Genomic DNA, 13,043 nt, shown 5'->3' with positions numbered 1-13,043 from the left:
CCCATCTGATTTTTGACACCTTGGCAAACGAGACAGCGTCCCTGATTCTTGATCCTCGACGGATGTTGGAACTCCGGATTCTTTCTCTCATTTGAGTGAAACGTGATATTCCAAGCATAGCTCTTTCTATTCTTCTTTGGGAGACCTGAATAGCGTTCTTATCCTGTTTGTGTAGGGCCCAGGTCTCTGAGGTATATGTTAATGCAGGAAGAACAGTGGAATCAAAGAGATGTGCCCGGAGCTGGAGGTTCTTTGTCCTCTTAGCTATTTCTTCGATGTTCTTGAAGGCGTTCCAAGCCGCTCTCTTCCTCCTGCGCAGCTCGGGTGCCAGGTCATTTGTCATGTTGACTTCTCGACCTAGGTACACATAGCTGTTGCATTCGGAGATGGTCGTTCCGTTGAGAGCGAATGGGGCATCAGGAACGAGGCTGTTTCTCATAAACATTGTCTTCTCAAGATTCAGCTGTAGTCCTACCTTTCCACACTCATGGTCAAAGTCGGCCAGCATTTGTGCTGCTTGGCTGATGTTTGGTGTTATTAAAACAATGTCATCAGCAAAGCGGAGGTGGTATAGTTGCCGACCATCTATCTTCACTCACATTCAGAGGAAAGGCCTTAGAATATCATGGAGGGGCTGGAGCAATATTACAGTGGGTAGGGCATTTGCCTTGCACATGGCCAACTCGCTTTTGAGTCCCAGAATGCCGTATGGTTCCCCATGGGTAATTCCTGAATGCAGAGCCAGGAATAACTGCAGGTGTGATGCAGAAAGAAAGAAAGAAAGAAAGAAAGAAAGAAAGAAAGAAAGAAAGAAGGGAGGGAGGGAGGGAGGGAGGGAGGGAAGGAGGGAAGGAAGGAGGGAAGGAAGAAAGAAAGGAAGGAAGGAAGGAAGGAAGGAAGGAAGGAAGGAAGGAAGGAAGGAAGGAAGGAAAATCATGGAGACCTCCAAGAATAAGACATTCTGTCTTTAACTGTTGCTGCATCTTCTATAAGAATGTTCCAGTCTGCCTTCTTAATAGAGTTCCCTGAAGATGTAGGATAATTTAGTGAATCCCTTCAATTGCATAAGCAAACTTTTTGCACTAAAGCACTTCATTAGATCAACAGCTGTTTCTATTCCTCCGGTGGTAGCTCACTGCTGTACCCATTATTCAACTACACTGACTTAAGGAAGGTCAGCATGAGTTCAGTGTCATAAATCCTACCTCTCTGTTCCAGTCCACATCTTGATTGATCTACTAGTCAGTCCCATTCATCATCGTCAATCAGTCTGATTCTTTGATATAATTTATCCACTTGTTCTCAAAACTTCAACACTCTCCAGATTATATTTTCATCTTTAGTAGACAGTTATCTTTCTTCTTTGCAAGCATTACTTTATCTCTTGATCAGAGGTAATGTCATTTTCTCTTTTTTAGAAAGAAAAATCTTAGACATTTTTCTTTAAAAATTTTTTGGACTATCTGATTAGTATTGTATGGTACCTCATTGTGGTTTTTATATATTACTCTATTTTTGCTACTATATTTGTAATAATAAAGATATAATAAAATTACCTTCTATCATTCAGTAATTTCTTATGTTTTTATTTAATGCTTAATGACAAAGGTTGCAAACTGTAATTAGTGGGAGAAATAAGTAAACATGCAACTACTACATTTCCTAGAAAAAGATAGCTATAGGTAGATGAAAAACATTGTAAGGCTGTATTTTTAATAAAAAATATTGATATTTTATCAATATATAGCAGCAAAAATATTTTATATTTCTTGCATTCATCATCTAAATACTTCAGTCATTATGCTCTGATTGTCTGTATTATACTATTTGCATATTAAGCATATGGTTCCTATAGAGACTACTCATAATAACAGTTGAGTAGAAATAGGTGACAAAATTTTAGTCTAGACAAATTGACCTCAGATCCTGTTTTATATCCAAGGCAATATGATATCCATCTTCTTATTTAAATGATGGCTGCATTTAGATATTGCAATAAAAATTATCTGGATAGTTTAGCAAAAATAATATGCTATTTTCTTAACATCAATGAACATATAAAATAGATATTCCAGTAAAACCTCTTTGTATACAAAATATTTAATAAGATATTAACCTAGTATACTAGTATTAGGGCCACATTTAACAAATAATTAAGCAAATCTCTTCTTTCAGATAAAGTATACACTGAATTTGAATTCAAATGCGGTGATATGACCTAGTAGGAAACAAACTTTAAATTAATAAAAAAAGGTTTACAATAATGTTGCATCTAATATTAATTTTAGGGAACATATTTGTATTCTAACTAAAACATTGTATTCTCGAATCATGCTATGCATGATTTGAAAATTTCATCTTTCAAACCTAACACATTGCAATTACACATATAATTATGTTTACTAAAGATGTCAGTGACCTATTCTATCAATAAATTTTCCTAAACTCATCTAGGTGCTGAAGGTTACTCTTTTCAATTTATAGGTTAAGATTATTTTCAGTCTAAGCAAAATTTAATAATATACAGCACCAATAAGTCCCATTCTTTCAAAATGCACTGTTAGAAAACTGTTATGTCTTCTTTTCTTCATAATATAAAAAGCAATCGGTAGTAATAATGGATAGTGTTCTCCTATACTGCTTTTAAAATTCTGTGATGTGACCTTTAAACTGCCTTTGGCTGAATGTTTTTGCATTTTCCTTCTGGTGCTGGTAGGACCATGGAGAATCAAGATTTCAGTCATCATAATGCAGGTAGTGTTCTAGTTCTTTCCAGCTCAGCCCACCTCCCCCAGAAAGGACTAGGAAACTTCTAGATTGTGTCATCTCCTATACTGCATGGACACAGAGCTCCTACCAACTCCATGCAAGCAGCTGGGGGATATCCCTGAGATCCATTTGATTTATGCAACATGGAAATGAATCTCTTCTCTGGCTGGAATGAGAAACAGTCACTTTTCTTAACCCAGGTCTCCTACGTCTGTTGCCTACTCTCAGAAAAGAGTTTTAGAAGAAAAGTGGTAAAGAGACTGATGATAAGCAGAATGAAAAGAAGATGCACATTCAAGAGAGATTGATGACTATTCCAAAGAAATGGAGCTCCTGACGAAGCTCGGGAAGTGGTTCTCTACAGATTTTCTCCAAGTCTCCTTTGTACAGACAAGATTTGTTCTCAATGTTTTGCCAAAGTGAAGGACACTGGAATTTTGATGATTTTCCTTCCATCTCTTGTTAGCACACTTTATACGAAAGTGTCTCCTGTCCTGAGTGTGTCCCATCTCTCCTCAGTTTGGACTGGCATCACTCAGTGCTCTCCAGCCTCCATTTCTGCATCACAAAGAGGGTCAAGCCTTGACCCATAAGAATTGACCAAAGAGCTGGCAAGAGAGTAGTTTTTTTTTTTCAGACCCATCTTGGTTTTATTACTTCCAAGAATTTAGTTAAGTAGGTAAGTAGTTCATTTCATGGGTGAGGGCAAGAGCCTAGATGATTATGGAAAGCAGAGGAGGGAACATTTTCTTACAAATGGGGAGTTAATGATGTCAAAGCCAGTTTCATAGTGAGGAGAAAATTCTACCCAATTTAGGTCCTCCTGCCATATCCCTCCTTTGGTTATTACCTGGGGAATAATCGAGAGCAGTACCAGGTGACCACTGAGGAAACTGTAGTTCATTATAGGATCTTGAGGATATCTAAACATATCAGAGACTTCCCAGCCCAGCTAGCATTTTTGATTAATGTGCCGTTCCATGAAAGTGGCCAAATAGAGTTGGGCCCTCAGAGCAGAGATGTCTCCCACCCATTTGGGGAAAAGAATGGGAGAGAATAGGAAAACCAGGATGTCTAAAGTCATACGAAGTGGTGAAACACACACAGCAGGACTGTACCCACTTGAATCCTCCTGTCTCACCCTTGCGGAGGATTCTTACTTCCTTTCTGCACAGCTAGAGGGCTGAAGAGATAGCATAGGGGTTCAGGCACTTGATCTGCATGGAGTTGACCCCAATCTATCCCAGGCACTGTGTCTAGTTATCTTAAGTACCACCAGGTGTGATCCCTAAGCTTAGGGCCATGAGTAAGTCCTGAGCAACACCAGGCATGGCCCCCAAGCCAAATAAACACATAAATACAGCTAGAAGTGTTCCTCAGAAGGAACAACAGAGAAATGATAAGTGTTCCAATAAGTGTTTCACCTCACCACCAACAACATTCTGCCTCCTTTGCTTTTGAAATAAATATTCACTTTCAATTATTTTTTGTGATCTCCCTGAAATTTTCTTGAAGTGACAAGAAACAGGGATAATATTTTAACCTGCTTGTGCTCTGACCCCTCACACTTTAAATTAAGGGGACCTTTTTTGACCAGTGCTTCGCTTTTTTTTTTTTACTCTGTAGTCTCCTAATCTTAGGAAATATATTTTTAAATGACAGGATACACGAAGAGGAGCATATGTCACATGTTCTTAGCACGTACACAATTTTAAAATAAAATCTGATAAACATAATTCATGTGGGACAAATGACTCTACTTATCACCTATGCTGGAATTATTTTTAGAAAAACAAAAGTGCGGCTGCCTAGAATGATAATTCTATTCAAGTTATGATGCATGCAGGTCTCCAGTAATAGCTCAATACATTTACATGTGTTCACACATTTCCCAAGGATTGATTAATGTCAGAAGCAATGCCTGTCATGGGGGGGTATAATTATGAGCAACAGATATTTCCATCTCTAAGCCTACAGAAGATTTTAACTCAATGATCTAAATATATCTCAAACTAGCGATGTTAACTAATTTGTAAGTAGCGCAGGTGTAAATATAAATTGAACACAACTAGAGGTCTGGAGAAATAGTGCAGGCCTTCATGCACTTGACCTGCACATAGTTGACCCCGATCTATCCCAGATACTGTGTCTAGTCACTCTGAGTACTACCAGGAGTGATCCCTTAAGCACAGGGCAATGGGCAAGCCCTGAGAACCACTAGGCATGGCCCCCAAACCAAATAAAAACATAAATAGACCAAAGTTCGATTTCTTCACCCATCTCGGAGAGCCTGGCAAGCTACACAGAGTATCTCGCCTGCATGGCAAAGCCTGGCAAGCTACCCGTGATGTATTTGATATGCCAAACACAGTAACAACAAGTCTCACAACTGAGACGTTATTGGGCCAGCTCGTGCAAATGGATGAACAATGGGAGGACAGTGCTACAGCTAGAAGTATTCCTCGGCAGGAACAACAGAAAAACATCTCTCTCTCTCTCTCTCTCTGTTCACCTTTGTTCTCTGTCTCTCAAGGTAAAGGTAAGGTAAAGGCCCTCCCGTTGATCGTCGATTTGCTCGAGCGGGCCCAGTAACGTCTCCATTGGAGACTTTGTTGTTACTGTGTCTGGCATATCGAATACTCTCGGTAGCTTGCCGGGCTCTCCAAGAGGGGCGGAAGAATCGAACTCGGGTCGGCCATGTTGGCCGCTTGTAAGGCGAACGCCCTACCCGCTGTGCTATCGCTCCAGCCCAAAGTTGGACCATTTTGGAGGTTTTCACGAGCAGAACAATGAGAGGCCAGAGTTTCGGAAAGAAAGCACATTCTCCTGAGCTCTGCGCCCTCTCCACTCTGCACCCAACAGAGGAAGAGATTTTTTTCCTTCCAGTGTCTCTCCTTCAGACTTTGACCCCCAATTCTTGTGTGCAACCCATTTTTCCCTTGTGCAGAGCAGGAAGTGAGGATGTATTTTTCTCTAGAAAAAAATCACAAAAGAACAAAAATGTTGAAGTCAATGGAAATAAGCCTTCCCTGGGCCTGTGGAACTCTTCTGCTGCTTCCTCTCCTGACACAAGGTGTTTGAGTCACCTGAGGTCAGTGTCATCAGTAGTCCTTGTCTCTGGCCTTCAGTGGACCTTAGGAGAAGGCTGGAGTTCCCACTCTGACCCCCCCAGGGAAGGCTACTCCAGAGGTGACCTCGCCTGCTCCATATTGGTCACGTTAGTGGATTCTCAGCCTGCTGGGCATTGGGAAACTGCAATAAACAGGATGAAGTCACTTTAGACTAGAACTTCCTTTTACCCCAGCAGTAACCCAAGACCAATTAGAGGAGCCTGTACTGATCCGAAAGTAGGACCATCAGACCTGAGGCTCTAGACTCATATATATATATATATATATATATATATATATATATATATATATAAAATTTTTATTAGTGAGACACCATGAGGTACAGTTGTAGACTTACAAGTTTTTGTGCTTGGGTTTCAATTATACAATGATCAAATACCCATCTCTCCACCAGTGCCCATTTACCACCACCACGGATCCCAGTATCCTTCCCACCCCCACTAACACCCCCACCAGTCCACCCTGCCTCTGTGGCAGGGCATTCCCTTTTTTCCTCTCTCTCTTTCGGGTGTTGTGGTTTGCAAAAGAGGCATTGAGTGGCAATCATGTTTGGTCTATAGTCTACTTTCAGCATGCTTCTCCCATCCTGGGAGAATCCTCCCAACACCCTTTATTTGGTGCTCCCTTCTCTATCTGAGCTCCCTTTTCCCCTAGCATGTGTGACTGGCTTCCAAGCTTAGCTGTTAGAAAAGATGAAGTCATGGAATTTACATACAAGTGATACTACATGGAAAGTATCATGTTAAGTGAAATGACTCAGAAAGAGAGGGATAGACAGAGAAAGATTGCATTCATCTGGGGAACATAAAGTAATAAAATAGGAGACTAACACCCAAGAATGGCCGAGATTAGTACCAGGAGTTTCTAGACTCTTAAGAGCCCCTATGGCTGAACTGAAGGAGTTTAATTACATGAAAAGTACCCATTTTGGCATATGTGAAAGCCTAACTTTCCAGGAAAGGTATAAGTCATTCCTCTACCTGTCAGGGCCTACAGGCACTGCTAATTCATTCTGGAAGGAGATAAATCAGGGAAGAACAGGAGACAAGGCCTTCAGAGTGTAAGGGTGGGGTCCAGAGGCTTCCCATGCTATAGCAAATAAATACTTTAAAGATAATAAGGCCTTACTCTATCTTCCACCCAAACAAATGTTTAATCAAAAGATAGATACAGATATAAAGGCATTTGCTACATGAAACTCCAACATGCCTCTATTCCAGGGCTTTTTGCACTTGGGAATGTGAGAATTACGACAATGCATTTACTGCTTGCCAAAAACTGTATTACTCTATTACTGTATTACTGTCATCCTGTTAATCTTCCATTTATTTGAGCGGGTGCATGAGACTGATGAGGGTTTGATCCCAGGCACCTAATGTGCTTCCCTAAAGTCCCTGATGAAGTGACCCTAAATGCAGAAATAGGAGTAAGCCCTGAGCCAGGAGTGGCCCAAAGCCAAAAAGGAAGGGTGAAATAAAATAATTTTCATAAAAATTAGGATAAACACTGGTTTGTCCTTTCCGCCTTGCCACAGGAGTTTAGGTTTATCAAGAAACTCCCATCACAGTGCCCCCATTCCTCTGTGGTTACTTGTAACCTCTTTCTTTGTGGTCTGTTGACTTGTAAATATTTTCTTTTCTCTTCTCCTTAAGTTCTTTGCCTAGTTAATTCAGAGCAATGTTCTTTTTGTATGGACACAAAAAGACAGTTAATGCTGTGCTTAACTTGGGAGTTAATTGACTCTGAACAATATTTACCTCCTAGACATCTGTTCTCTTGACTTAAGCCTCAGCTGCCCTTACTTCCTAGTGCACCCCAAAGCAGGATCCTGACAAGGGACTAGATGGACCCAGGGCAAGTGGTGAGCTATGTGCTACCCTGGCATCAAAATGGGCCTCACCAAAGTGCCATAATGCTTAACTATAAGTGAAGACCATGGCCATGGACAAATGCTCTCATGAGTCAAAAAACAATAACTGGATTCAGACCCTGCTAGGGTTAGAAAGGATTAATCCGGCCTGGGCACTGTAGTCTGAGTGAGTCTGTGGTGAGATGTTCCCAGAAGAGCCATCCTATAAACTCAATCTACCTCTTACTGTATCCATACAATCTAACTAATAATATTAAGAAGTAGAATTAAGATGCTAATTAAGTTATTGGACTGAGGAAAGGAGAAAAACACCTTAAGTGGTATTTTCTGGTGAGCAAAGGAAGCGTTTTCTTATGTAAATTTTGCTACTGAACTGGTGTAGCATCTACCCTCCCCCCACCACTGGGGAGTTGGAAAGAGTGGAGAAAGTTGGAGAGAGATGAGAAAGAAACCAGGGTAGCAAGATGGAGCTCGAAGAGGGGGTCAGAAGGAGAAGAATGTAGAAGAATACAGGAGCAGGCACGTGGAGAGAGAGCCCAGGCTGTGAGATGGAGCGTGGAGAGATGAGCCGGAGAGACAGGAGAAGACAGGAATGAGGGGCAGTGTGAGACAAGAATGGGGGGGGGGGGGGTGCTTAGTGAGACTGGGACAGGAGCGTGGGGAGAATGGAATAAATGGCATCTTATCATCAACTGGCTTGACCTTCATTTCTTCCTTCATCCGCCCTGCTGGTGGCGCGGCCCGAGACCACCCAACCCAGGTGGCAAGAAGAGAGTCGCTGGTGCCTTCCCTTGGCTGCCCCAAAGATTATATAATGCATGCCTTGAAAGGACCCAGAAAGACTGTTTTCTCCTGTATGGCAACAAGACTCAGCACCCTGAGTAGGTCTGTCTAGTCAGCAGCTATTTGGGTCACTGTCACTGTCCTCCCGTTGTTCATCCATTTTCTCGAGCAGGCCCAGTAACGTCTCCATCGTGAGACTTTGTTGTTACTGTGTTTGGCATATCGAACACGGGTAGCTTGCCAGGCTTTGCCGTGTGGGCGAGATACTCTGGGTAGCTTGCCAGGCTCTCAGAGAGGGGCGGAAGAATCGAACCTGGGCTGACCAGGTCGGCCCCGTGCAAGGCAAACACCTTACCCGCTGTGCTATCGCTCCAACCCTAGTCAGCAGCTATTAGGACTGAGAAAAGGAAGGGCCTCAGGACGAGCTGTAAGGACGAGCAGAGTTCAGGATGGAACCTGCATTTCAGCTCTGCCCTCCAGTGAGCTCAGCATCTTCACAGAGAGCGATGGGGCTGTGTGTTTTCAAAGTTCTCCTCCCCCTGGTCTCCAAAGATGAGCTGTAGCCAGCAGTGCAGGCAATGGGGGCTAAGCTTTATCACCTGACTCTTCTTAGCTTCACCGTCCTTATTTCCTGTAGACTCTCACCAGGTGTGACAACTGACAATAGCTTTATTGTAGAGAAAGTCCAATAAGGGCTAAATCTGTTAGCCTTGTCCCAGGAGTTTAGGTGCTTAATTTTGTTAGAGGAAACCATTCAAAAGCGAGTTGGAGAAATAAAGTACAGAACATAGTTTGTTAAAAGGATCCCAGCAAAAATCAGAGAACAGGTATAACCTAACCTGAAGAAAGTAATATGTCTGAGTAAGACAAGTTTATTAAAAAAAAAAAAACTAGAGAACATACTTCAGGGTCAGAGTGTAGATATACTCTAGAGAGTGTAGTTTCATTTTCACACAAATTTCTAGGTATGTGCATGGAAGAAATTTATAAGGGGAGAAGATATGTAAGAAACTGCCAAGGAAGGTCAGCCTTGTGATTTCCTGGTGTCAAACTTTCATCCAGATTCTAACCACATCTTGTCTCTTCCTGGCTTACCTAGAAATTGTGTTAATGGCTTAATCGCTTAATGTAAGTGATTCTTATATTATAAATGTGTTGCAAGAAGTGTCTTTTTTTTAAGGAAAGAGAGTGAAAGCAGTTCCCCACTACCACAAAATATGCAGATGAGTTTCCTACATTTGGGTAAATCCCAGAAATCAGCACATCTGGAGTCAACGGAGAAGGCTCATCCTGGGGAAATTACCTTTGTGATCACGGCATCTCTCTCCCCTGCCAGGTAAGTATGAGGATATGCTCACTTTCCATGGTATGGGGCACTCTAACACATTTACTGCTCTTAGATAAACATACATATATATGCTTAAGGGAATAATAACATATTATAGCTCAACTCTGCAATGTCTGCATAAGGCAATATTCATTAGTGAAATGTAGTTTTCTGATTCCATCCCCATCTAGGTCAGTTGTACCCACCATTTACACTGGTCCTTCTCTTGTCTCAGGGTTCGAATCCCAATGTTTTCAGTTCAGCTGTCTCAAAGAGAACATTTGCTCTTTCCTGGTTGTCATCTATGAATCTTAGAGATGTCTCTGATTGGCCCTTTTCTAGATGCATGTTATGTTTCAATATGCAACAAAGGATTGTAGTAGAAAAATAGGATAGTAGTCAGAGTAAGGGACAAGTATTTTTGCTTGTTTGAAAAAGTTGATTCTTGGAAAAATTATAGAAAGCACTTTGCATTAACATTTCTATTAGGAATAAAAGAATTTTTCCATTAAGAAATGATACCAGAAAAAGCTCAAATGTTTTATTGCTGCTTTCTATAAAATTTAAATATGATTATATTTGTATTTAAGATTAGTTAAAGAAGAGAGAGGCTTAAGAAAATGGAGACATAAAAATAAAAAAAATCAGTTATGTGTTACTTGAGATTATTTTAAATTGACATTTTGAGCTTTGACATTAGATAAATTTGTTTCAGTTCTTACACTGTCTACTGTGTTGCACTGAACAAAATATTCTGTAAAAGCCTCAAGCTTCTCATACATCAAATTTAGAAGATAGAAATTCCCTCACAAGTCATTCTGAAACTAAATGGAAAAATTCATACTTTGAATCAACATTATTTTTAAATTGTCTTTCAAATTGAAACACAGATAAATATCTTTTAGAAAGTACCCATGTTTATAACTTAATGCACAGTTTTTTCCCCCACGTACTGGCCACAGTTTAAAATATAATAAAAATAAAACACAAATATTTGAATTTTTGTACTAAAAAGATTAGAAAGAGTATGGACACTTACTGTTTTGAAGTAATAAGATCGGTTTGGAAAAAAAAACTAGTAAAAAAATAATCTGTAGGTTTTTTTAAAAAAGAAGTATTGTGAAAATCAAATTTGACACAGAATTAAATGGTAAAATATACCACGCATAATGGTATAAGATGTCAGGAGTTTTACTGGATTTCTGGGATGCTTCCCTATAGAATACGTTTAAGAGAAACATTTAAGTATTCATTGTGCTTGGTTTTTAAATAAGCATTAAAACAATATTTAGTAATTAATACAGCTTTTATGTAAATTTTAATTATCAGTGATGAAAAGTGATATATCAGTTAATATTTGTAATAAAATTAAAATATTCAACATTCAGTGATATAGTCAAAGCATTGTCCTAAATTATTTGAATAAATTACTTATCAATTTTCAAAAAATACCCCTGGGTGTGGATTATGATATTATCTGGTATTATCCCTACCTTGATAAAAGAAAGTTGAAATCCAAAAGTTTAATAACCAAGTCATACAATTCGGAAACGCTACAGCCTCGTGAATATGATCAAGAAGACTGAATTATCTGCATATTCAACTGTATGGAGAATATATATATGTGGATTCTATATCCCCACTTCTTGGAATTCCCAACACTATCACACAAGTGAAATTAGGAAAAATTATTGAAGAACATTAGCATTTTTTTATTGTGTTTGCTGTTTTGAAATCACCTCAAAACACTTCTAGCAAGCTCCTTTGGGAGAGAATCTATCTATTTTTCAATATTTCAGAGTGGGTAACATATTGCCTACCGTCTAGGTTTGAGCAGTAAATGAAAAATCCTCCCCAATGAGGCACTTGCTTCCAGGATATGCAACTAAGGAGCCCTTAAAGAGGAAACGTTTTAGCAGCTGCTGAGTTTCTAATTGATAAATAATCAATAGCAACAGCAATGCAGACATTACAGGACTGTTTTGAACAAAGTATGAAAGAAGCATATTTTAGTTCATATAAAATAAATAATAGAGTTATAAAGATAAAGACTAACGGTGCATTTTGTTATGCTTTCCACCAGTCTCACTAATAAAGTGCTTCCTCCTTTCCTATCTCTGTGCCTATGCTTAGCGATAGTTTTATCATGAGAAATATTTAGTCCCTAAGGAGATCCATGGTAGAAAAGTGATCTGAAGGCTGGGATGAGAAGATATGAAACTGGTATGGGTTTCCTAGATCTATGATTCGTTCAGGCATATTTATAAAATTTCAAAAACAGCAGGAAACATTGTTGTCTGTTATTATGTATCTATTGCAATTGGTATGTCCAAACTGTGTAACATATTTTCACCTTAAATTACTCTTGACATCTCAATACAGTTTAAAAGGCAGGACAAGTATACCTCTAATCCCAAATTTTTTTTTTAAATTATATATTGAAAAATGACAAAGGAATAGTTTCTGCACCGATCATTGTCTTTTTCTGGCCAGGGCTGGGGCATTCCTGGCTGTATTCTGAGTATCCTCCTGGGTCTTTTCTCAGGGATTGTTCCTGGCAGAGGGATTATATGAGCTACCTGGGATCCTATCTGGGTAGTCTGTGTGCAAGGCAAGAGCCCTACCTGCTGTACTATCATTCCAGCCCCATGTACCATTGTCTTAGAGATTTATGTATCTTCAGCACTAATTCTTTATTGAAGGTTTTCAGATAAGTCGAAAAGAACAAAGTAATTCTTTAAGGGTCTGAAAAAAAAATCAATTCAATTCACCATCCGGAACGGTGACTCATTCTGGTAATTACTCGTAAAACATCACATTTCTGGTCAGCAGTACTTTTCGACATTAAACTCAAGTATCATTTTGTACTTTCCAATTACTGGAAAAATTACAAATAGGATATTTCTAGTTGATTGAATATCTAGCCTCAACTGATTCAAACTTTTAGGATAACAGACTGCTTTCTAATATTATGTCCTTACAGACATCTGGATATTTTCAAATTCATTCATGAGATATGAATGAACGGAACCCAAATGAATTATAAAAATGAAACAAATGTGCTCAAATCTATCCTTTTATATTTTTAGGTTTTTCGGAGTTATATTAATCTATTAATGCCTACATTAATATAATGGCAAATGCTACAAAATTAGTCACACTA

The 13,043-nt window shown here is 39.4% G+C and overlaps 1 non-coding gene across 1 annotated transcript; it reads right to left on the bottom strand.

Annotated features, from left to right (window-relative positions):
- Window positions 1–9,730: 9,730 nt before the first annotated feature.
- LOC130039668 (U1 spliceosomal RNA) lies at window positions 9,731–9,897 on the bottom strand. The gene has a single exon (XR_008794947.1). It is a non-coding gene; the product is annotated as a U1 spliceosomal RNA (small nuclear RNA).
- Window positions 9,898–13,043: the final 3,146 nt, after the last annotated feature.

This window comes from Sorex fumeus, unplaced genomic scaffold, assembly GCF_029834395.1.
Source record: "Sorex fumeus unplaced genomic scaffold, SorFum_2.1 ptg000092l, whole genome shotgun sequence".
In the NCBI taxonomy this organism is placed as follows: Eukaryota; Metazoa; Chordata; class Mammalia; order Eulipotyphla; family Soricidae; genus Sorex; species Sorex fumeus.
Note: the sequence above shows the minus strand (reverse complement) of the source record. Positions and strands in the feature narration are given on the sequence as shown.